This window comes from Rutidosis leptorrhynchoides, chromosome 6 (assembly GCF_046630445.1).
Source record: "Rutidosis leptorrhynchoides isolate AG116_Rl617_1_P2 chromosome 6, CSIRO_AGI_Rlap_v1, whole genome shotgun sequence".
Lineage (NCBI taxonomy): Eukaryota > Viridiplantae > Streptophyta > Magnoliopsida > Asterales > Asteraceae > Rutidosis > Rutidosis leptorrhynchoides.
In genome coordinates, this window is record NC_092338.1 from 194,427,566 (window position 1) to 194,437,015 (window position 9,450).

A 9,450-nucleotide genomic window follows, 5' to 3' on the forward strand; every position below is an offset into this window, starting at 1 on the left:
AAAAGTATAAGTTTATAGTCGAAAATACAGGTTACTAGTTATTTTTGTAAGAGGTAATCATTTCAGTCGAAAGAACGACGTCTTGATGACCATTTTGAAAAACATACTTCCACTTTGAGTTTAACCATGATTTTTGGATATAGTTTCATGTTCATAAGAAAAATAATTTTCCCAGAAGAATAACTTTTAATTCAAAGTTTATCATAGTTTTTAATTATCTAACCCAAAACAGCCCCCGATTTTACTACGAAGGCGTATGTCCGGTTTTACGGTGTTCTTCGTGTTTCCAGGTTTTAAATCATTAAGTTAGCTTATCATATAGATATAGAACATGTGTTTAGTTGATTTTAAAAGTCAAGTTACAAGGATTAACTTTGTTTGCGAACAAGTTTAGAATTAACTAAACTATGTTCTAGTTATTACAAGTTTAAATCTTCGAATAAGATAGTTATATATATGAATCGAATGATTGTATGAACATAATTACTACCTCAAGTTTAGTAGGTAAACCTACTGGAAGTGACAAGAAATGATTTAGCTTCAAAGGATCTTGGATGGCTTGAAATTTCTTGAAGTAGAATCATGACACGAAAACAAATTGAAGTAAGATTCCTACTCGAATTAAGATTGTTATAGTTATAGAAATTGAATCAAAGTTGGAATATGAGTATTACCTTGAATTAAAATGATAACCTACTGTAAATAACAGAGGTTTCTTGATCTTAGATGATTACTTAGAATGGATTAGAAAGCTTGAAAGTAGACTTGCAAACTTGAAAGTGTTCTTGAAGTTTACTTGAGTAGTTGTTTTGAAAGTTGATCTAGGTTAGGATTTATGAACTAGATTGAGCTACATTTTGTTGAAGATGATGAAGAACACTTAGAACACCAAAAGAGAACTTGAGAGAGATAAGTTTGATGCATGAAAGTTGAAAAATGAAAGTGTTATGGTTGGTGAAGAAAAACGTGATCCTACCCTTGAATATAAGGTTCCATTAGTTTGTATTTTTTTTAGATATTTCATGCTAATTGCCAAATGATAGTTCCCACATGTTTAGGTGACTCATTAAGGCTGCTAAGAGCTGATCATTGAAGTGTATATACCAATAGTATATACATTTAGAGGTTGTGTATTGTACGAATACTAATACGGATTGAATACGAGTAAATAGTTTTACTGTAGTAAATAGTGTGTTACTGTAGCAAATAGTATTTTACTGTAGTAAATAGTTTTTACTGTAGAAAATAGTATTTTACTGTAACAAATAGTATTTTACTGCAGCAAAGCAAAAATTTACTGTATTAAATAGTGTTTTACTGTAGCAAATAGTGTTTTAGTTGTACATCTTTGATTTAATTGTATTTCTTCTTATATATATATATATATATATATATATATAAAATAAAAACTTACATCATAAAAAAATAAAACGATTATATAATTATCACAAGTTATGACGTTCGTGAATCATCAGGTAAACGGGGTGGTCAATTGTCTACATAAATTCATTTCAATTAATCAAGTCTTAACAAGTTTGATTGCTTAACATGTTAGAAATATTTAATCATGCAAATATAGTTTTTATTTAATATATAATCATGGAAAATTTAGGGTCACTACACATAAACCATCAACGTACTCGATATCCACGTTCTCAAAACATCCTTCTTCTCTGATTGCTTTATGGATACAACCCATTGTGGTTGCATCTTTCAATTTAATAAATACATACTCCATAGAATTTGAGATTTACACAAGAACTTATTTCGATAACGTAACCTTTTGAATCGGTTTGTACGTTTGTATCTGAATTCGTTTACTCCCACCCTTCACCGTACTTGCATACGTACCTTGATCTTTGTTGCATGAGGTGTCCGATGATGTATTCTTTTTAACCCTAACCGGAATCTTCTTCACAGGCTCCTCTAGATCTCGGCTATTTTTCTTTTTGGAACCTGGCAATCGTTGCATATAGCCTAACATCATCAATCCATATCGACAAAAGAATCCTTGCGAATCTTTCTTCATCTTTTAAGTCATAAACCTAACAAAACCGAGACGTTTTCCTTGTTTAAATCTTTTGAATGCAACATACGTATCCTTGATGTCACCGTGAGACTCACACAAAGATCGTAACCCTAACTTATCAATTTTATCCTGTAAGTTTGTGACAAAAAAAAAAGTAGAAAAAGAAACCCTATCCTTCAAATTTTTATACGGATTAGGAATAGGTTTGGATTCCTTACTGTTATTTCTAACCTTGACGAACCATCCATCTTCGTTCATCAGATATTGCGATCTTCCCATTGTCGATCTCCGGCGCCGTCAGATTTGTAGTTTAAAAGTCAAATCGCCTCCGAGAAAGTCGGAGGAGAAAGTGTATAGAAGCTTCAATTTTATCAATAAATATCATCCATTTCATCGTAATGCATGTTATTCTTCGAGCATTTTCTTTAGGGTTTATAAATTATGGTTTAGAAACTAGGGTTTAGGGTTTAGATTGAGTTTTTAACATGAACGGTTTAGAGTTTAGGATTTAGAGTTTAATGTTTTGGGTTTAGTACCTAAATTCAAAACATTAAACCCTAAACTCTAAATCTGAATAAATTTTGAAAAAAACTTCATAGAAGATGAAAAAAAAAACATTCGAAGAATAACATGCATCACGAGGAATGTTATTAGGAATGACATTTATCGATTATTGTCATGTCTTCTAGCATTTTCTGGTCAAAATAATACGGAGTAACATTATCGATCATAAATTTTCTTTTTTAAATGTTCATATTTTCACCTAAACTTAATGGTTATTAAAAAGAAAATTTAAAAGGGAAAAAAAATTTACTTCACTCTTATCTCAAAAAAGTGTTTCCCTCTTAATGATGACCTTATATATATATATATATATATATATATATATATATATATATATGTATATATATATATATATATTACCAAAAACTTTTAACCACACAAGCTAGCCTGAGTGGCCATCGAGGTGCCCAATGAAGCACACTACCCGGGTTCAATTCCTGGATATGTCAAATAGTTCATAAAGGGAGAGTGAGCAGAGGGCACGGATAATGCAGTTCAGCCAGTACCAGATCTCGCACTCGTGACGCATGATTACTCGAGATTTACCCTCTATGCGGAGCCAATGTACTCGTTTATAAGCAGATTTCTTCGCTAATTTATATATATGTATATATATATATATATATATATATATATATATATATATATATATATATATATATATATATATATATATATATATATATATATATATATATATATTTTAAGATTCGGTGTAAGTAACTTTTTGGGATAATGGAATAAGTAACTTTGTTATTATTATAACATTAAAATAAGAGTATATATTTTAGGATTGTTTTAATTTATGAAGTTAGTATTTATTGTTTTAAATATAAAAAAAATTCACTGCAGGTTATCATATATCTGATGTATGATAATCAAAAATAACGCAAATGACTAACGACTAATGAAAAGTTTTTTGTTTAGGGTTTAGAAATTAAGATTTAGATTTATTCTTTAAATTTAGCGTTTAACACGAACAGTTTAGAGTTTAGGATTTAGTTATCCTAAACCATAAACTTTAAATTAGACTAAATTTAACAAAAACCTCATATTTAGTTATCTTACATCAAAAGTATGATGACTCGCTCTGAATTTTTTTTTCTATGGGAAAAGCTACTTTTTAGAATATAAACACTAAATAGTAACCCCACAAAATCCCAAAACATAAATTTCAAACTCTAAATCGAACTAAATTTCATGAAATTTAAAAATAAATTTACTTATTCCTTTATTCTAAAACAATGCTCATCCGATAATCTCTCTCTCATATATATACATATATATATATATATATATATATATATATATATATATATATATATATATATATATATATATATATATATATATATATATATATATATATATATTTAATTACTCAAAAATAAATCATAACATATATACAACAGATCATAAATTATATTATACATCTTAGTGAGAGAAAATGTGGTGAGAGAAATATGCAGGCAATGGCACGGCGAGTGGCGCGGCGGCGGAGCAAGGAGGCTACAACAACGGGAGCAATGGGTATCATTCGACGAGAGCTAACAATCAACGCCTAACCTCTTTCCTCTTCTTCAACTTTCTGGCAACGTGGGTAGTAGCAGACCTCTGGGGTTTCTTCAAGAAATATGGAGTTGTAAAAGATATTTACATGGCTAGAAAAACCTTAGCGAATGGCTAAAAGTTTGTATTTGCTCGATATGAAGGGATTCGTGATGCTGAAAACTTCGCCATCAAACTAAGCAACGTTCATATTGGTGATACTAGAATGCGAGTTTACAAAGCCAGAGAAGAAAAACACCCTAACCCTCACCATATCCCTAAACCCTTTGCTACCACAAACAACCAGTCTAAACCTACCCTAAACCTACCCCAAACACGCACAATTTACCTAAAACACCCAACAGCTCTTTCCGTGATGGAAGGAGCTTCAGTGAAGTAACCGGAAAATGAACAACTTTGATCCAAAACCAACCCCTCCATATCAAAATAAGCAGAACAATCAATGTTGAAACCGATCCGGAAAATGAAAAGATGCTTGCCTCGAGAGCTCTGATTAGTGAAGTAGCAAGCATCAACACGCTAGAAATTCTCCCAACTTTATGTGTAGAAGAGGGATTAAACAAATTCGCGATCAAGTACCTAGGAGGATTAGATGTTATGTTGTTGTTTCAATCCAAGCAAGCAGTAGATAATATTCTAAAAGGTGAACATAGCATCAAAAATTGGATCTCAAACATCGGAAAATGGGATAAGAATTGTATCAACCCTGGACGGTTAACGTGGGTTAGCATCTATGCGGTCCCTACCTCATGCTGGAATGAATCAACTTTTAAAAACATAGCTAGTTGCTAGGGACCTATTGATAATGCTAAAAAGGAACATATATTTAATACCAATATCCTTCCAATATGTAAAGCTTTTAGTTACTATTGTTCTATTTTTATGTAATAATCGTTTAAATAAATAAGTGAGAAGACAAAAGAAGAAAACGACGATTTGAAAACACAAATGACCAAAAAGCTAAAAAGTACAAAGTACAATCCAAGTGGTTCAATTTATTGATGAGAAACGCCTAAAAATGAAAAGAGTACAAGCTGGGAAACGCAAAGTACAAGATATCTAAGGGTACGAAAAGGCGTTCGAAAATTCGGAACTGAGACATAAACCGAGCATCAACGTACAACTCAACGGAGCTAAAATTACAAGTCAACTATGCACAAGAATATAATAAAATATATATATAATTATATATTATTATATTATATATTATAATATTCAGCAGCCCACGTTTAACTCAATTTGGTGAGCTGGAATCCGAAGCTCCGCACTCACGGAGCTGTAAGGCACAAAAGTACCGCACTCGCGGAGCTGCCTGGTCACAAAATGCCTATAAAAGCCAACGAATTCTGCTCGATCAAGTACACCAGATTGATTAATTCAATCTTTTCTTTCTATCTATATTTATAATTTATATTTATATTATAATTTTAATTTTAATTTAAGTTAATAATAATAAGGTTATTGTAAGAAATGTTTTATGGGTTTTAAAGTCGGAACTCTGTCCGAGTAACGCTACGCGATTAAATACCACTGTAAGCTATGTTCTTCTTTTTTAAATTAATGTCTCGTAACTAAGTTATTATTATGCTTATTTGAGAAGAAGTAATCGTGATGTTAGACTAAATATTAAAGACGGGGTTATTGAATTTTGTACCATAATTCGGGTTTGGACAAAAGACCGACATATGTGGTCATTGGACTATGGACTATTAATAGATGGGGGTATTGTCTAATCGAATGACAACTCTTAGAATCTATCAAACCTATCTTCAAATTAGTTAATCTAATAATTATTAAATGATTATGCATGTCCTATTTAGTGACGTTTATACGACATCTTTTACGATCATTTAATTAATTATTCGGGTTGAGCAATTGATTATTCAAACTGATCAAGTGGGTAAATTAATGTTCATATCTTATTAAAACAAGGGTAGATTACATACAAGGGTAATTGGTGTAATTGTTAACAATGTATTAAAACCTTAGATTATACGCAGTCGATAACCTGGTGTAATCATTAAACAAAGTATTAAAACCTGGTTACAGTTCGAATCCCTAATTAGTTGGAATATTTGACTTCGGGAATAAGGTTAATTTGACGAGCATTTTATAATTTTGATCGATGGACTATTATGGACAAAAACCAGATAGGTATCAATTAAATCCAGGACAAATGACAATTAACCCAGATAAACAAATTAAAATCAAAACGTCAAACATCATGATTACGGAAGTTTAAATAAGCATAATACTTTTATTTCATACTTCATCGTACCTTTATTTACTGTCATTTTAATTATTGCAATTTACTTTATCGCAATTTAAATTCTGTCATTTATATTATCGTCATTTATCTTTACGCTTTATTTAAAATCGACAAACCGGTCATTAAACGGTAAAACCCCCCTTTTATAATAATATTACTATATATAATTATATATATTTTATGTAAATATAGTTGTTAAAAATATAGTACGTAATCACTAGCTCCCTGTGGAACGAACCGGACTTACTAAAAACTACACTACTCTACGATTAGGTACACTGCCTATAGTGTTGTTGCATAGTTTAGGTATATCCCATCTATATAAATAAATAAAACTTGTACCATATTTCGTCGTATTTCGTAGTAAACAATAATACTATTTCGTACCCCTCGCACATCAAGTTTTTGGCGCCGCTGCCGGGGACGCTAAAACGCTATATTTTTAATTTTTATTAATAATATAATTATCTAAAAATATATATATATATATATTTCTAAGATTTATCTATATTAAGTATATTTTTTTTAAATATAAGTTTATTTTTATTATATATATATATATATATATATATATATATATATTCTATCATATATTTTGTATAAAAAAAAACGCGTTTAAGCCTACAACCAAATTTGAAACTGCAAATCTCCGCGATCTCGGAGTACCACTCACACAAACCCTTGCAATCGCGGAGGTTGTCTGACAGGTCAACCCCATCATTAAATGCGAAATTAGGGTAAAAATTTATTTATTATTTATTATTTAGGGTTTAATTATTATATAGTTTTAATATAATTTGTATTTTTAGTTTTAGTTATTATTATATACATATTTATATTAATCCTTTATATAAATAATATTTTTATAAAATTTGTATTTTTATCATTTTAGTTATAATTTATATTTTTATCGTTTATTTCGTAATATTTGTCGTTCGTAATTAGTTTTAAGTTAGTTTTTGCCGTAGTTATTTTTATATTTCTAGATATTTAAGCTTTGCCGTAAAAACCCTTAAGTGCTTTTTCTTTAGATTAATATTTAGGCGCTTTAGAATTTTGCGACGCAGTTTATAAATTTTAGTGCCTTTTTAAGTTGTTGCCGTTTTAGATTTAGAATTCCTTTAAGCTTTAATACCTTTAGACGTAATTTTAATTTTTAGTTTTTAGACTTCTAAGTTTCGACGCTCTACTTTCTTATTATTATTTTTCGACGGTTTGTTTTTCAACGTTTGTTTTTCGCCTTTTATTTTTCGACGCTCTTTTTCTTTCTCTTATTTCTCGACGCTCTAGTTTTTAGGACATAGATTTTATCTTCAAAATTTTGACGAAAAATTATTTTAAGCGGTTAAATTGATAGACATCCAAAATTTTATGGTTCGTAGTAATAGTTGGATTTGTTAGTGGCGAGTTGTGGGCTTCCGATTTAAAGGGTCCTGGCTACCTGCTGCATCTATTGGCTATTCGAAACGTGGGCAAAATCAGAAAAGTCTATTAATTTGATAACTTGTATAATTTTTTTTATTTTTATAACTAATAGGATATTCAGTGAATGCACCGAGCAAAACGTTCACCACCTTTCATACGTTCACCACCTGTAACTCGATCAAGACATCTAGCCAATATTGTCGCCGTTGATTTTTCTTTAGAATCGTCATCTAGTCGACCAAGTACCCTAATTCAAATTTCCGATAATCCATTTTTTGAACCCGACTTCACAAGTGAGAACCCGGAGGATATTCAAGGACAATTCCAAGATCCTGAACCACTAATCATTCCTCCTGAACCACAAACCGTTAAATTAGAATCCTCTAGTGATTCGTATTCAACAAATTCAATTATGGAAGTAACGGAACCTCTAAGTATGGAAGATCGAATGAGAGCCACACGCACGGGCCAAGGTCACACCATTATTAAGCCAGACATTAATGCGCCAGATTATGAAATCAAAGGACAAATCCTACACATGGTAACTAATTAGTGCCAATATAGTGGTACGCCAAAAGAAGATCCAAAAGAACATCTTCAAACCTTTAATAGGATCTGTACTCTATTTAAAATCAGAGAAGTTGAGGATGACAGATCTATCTCATGTTGTTTCCCTGGACTTTAAAGGGAGAAGCCAAAGATTGGTTAGAATCGTTACCTGAAGGAGCGATTGATACATGGGATGTCTTAGTTGAATTTTTTTTTAAAAGATTCTTTCCGGCATCTAAAGCCGTGAGACTTCAAGGAGAAATTGTTACGTTCACGCAAAAGCCAAATGAAACATTATATGAGGCGTGGACAAGATTCAGAAAATTGTTGAGAGGATGTCCTCAACACGGTATAGACACTTATCAAATAGTATAAATATTTTACCAGGGTGTCGACGTTGCTACACGAAAAGACATCGACACAGCAGCTGGTGGTTTCATTATGAAGAAAACCGTAACTGAAGCTCACAAAATTATTGATAACACCGCCTCCCACTCACGTGAGTGGCACCAGGAAAAAGATATTTTTCATTCATTTAAAGTGGCTAGAGCCGATTCTAGCCATAACTTTGATTCCGTTTCCTCAAAAATAGATGCTTTCGAGAGACGAATGGAAAAGATGACTAAAGATATTCACGCAATACGAATCAGTTGTGTGCAATGCGGTGGACCACACTTAACGAAAGATTGTCACATCGAGCAAACGATTGAACAACGTGAGAATGTTTCCTACACGAACCAAAGGTCGGGAAATAGATATCAAAATAATTATCAACAGCCAAGGCCAAACTTGAATCGAAATCAAAACATTCTTTACAATCCAAATGGACCAAACAATAACTCGTATAACCAACAAGGTCCGAATAACCAAACAACTCAAAATAACACTTTCAATCAACAAAGACCTAGCTTGTATAAACCACCACAACAAACCGAAGAGAAAAATCCAAATCTGGAAGAAATGATGGCAAAGCTAATGGAATCTCAAACATAATTTATTACATCTCAAACCCAAACAAATAAGAGGTTTGATCAGTCATTAAGAA

General features: G+C 31.3%; 1 non-coding gene across 1 annotated transcript; it reads right to left on the reverse strand.

Annotated features, from left to right (window-relative positions):
• Window positions 1–8,651: 8,651 nt before the first annotated feature.
• LOC139856338 (small nucleolar RNA R71) lies at window positions 8,652–8,758 on the reverse strand. Its single transcript, XR_011761826.1, has one exon. It is a non-coding gene; the product is annotated as a small nucleolar RNA R71 (small nucleolar RNA).
• Between the last annotated feature and the right edge of the window lie 692 nt (window positions 8,759–9,450).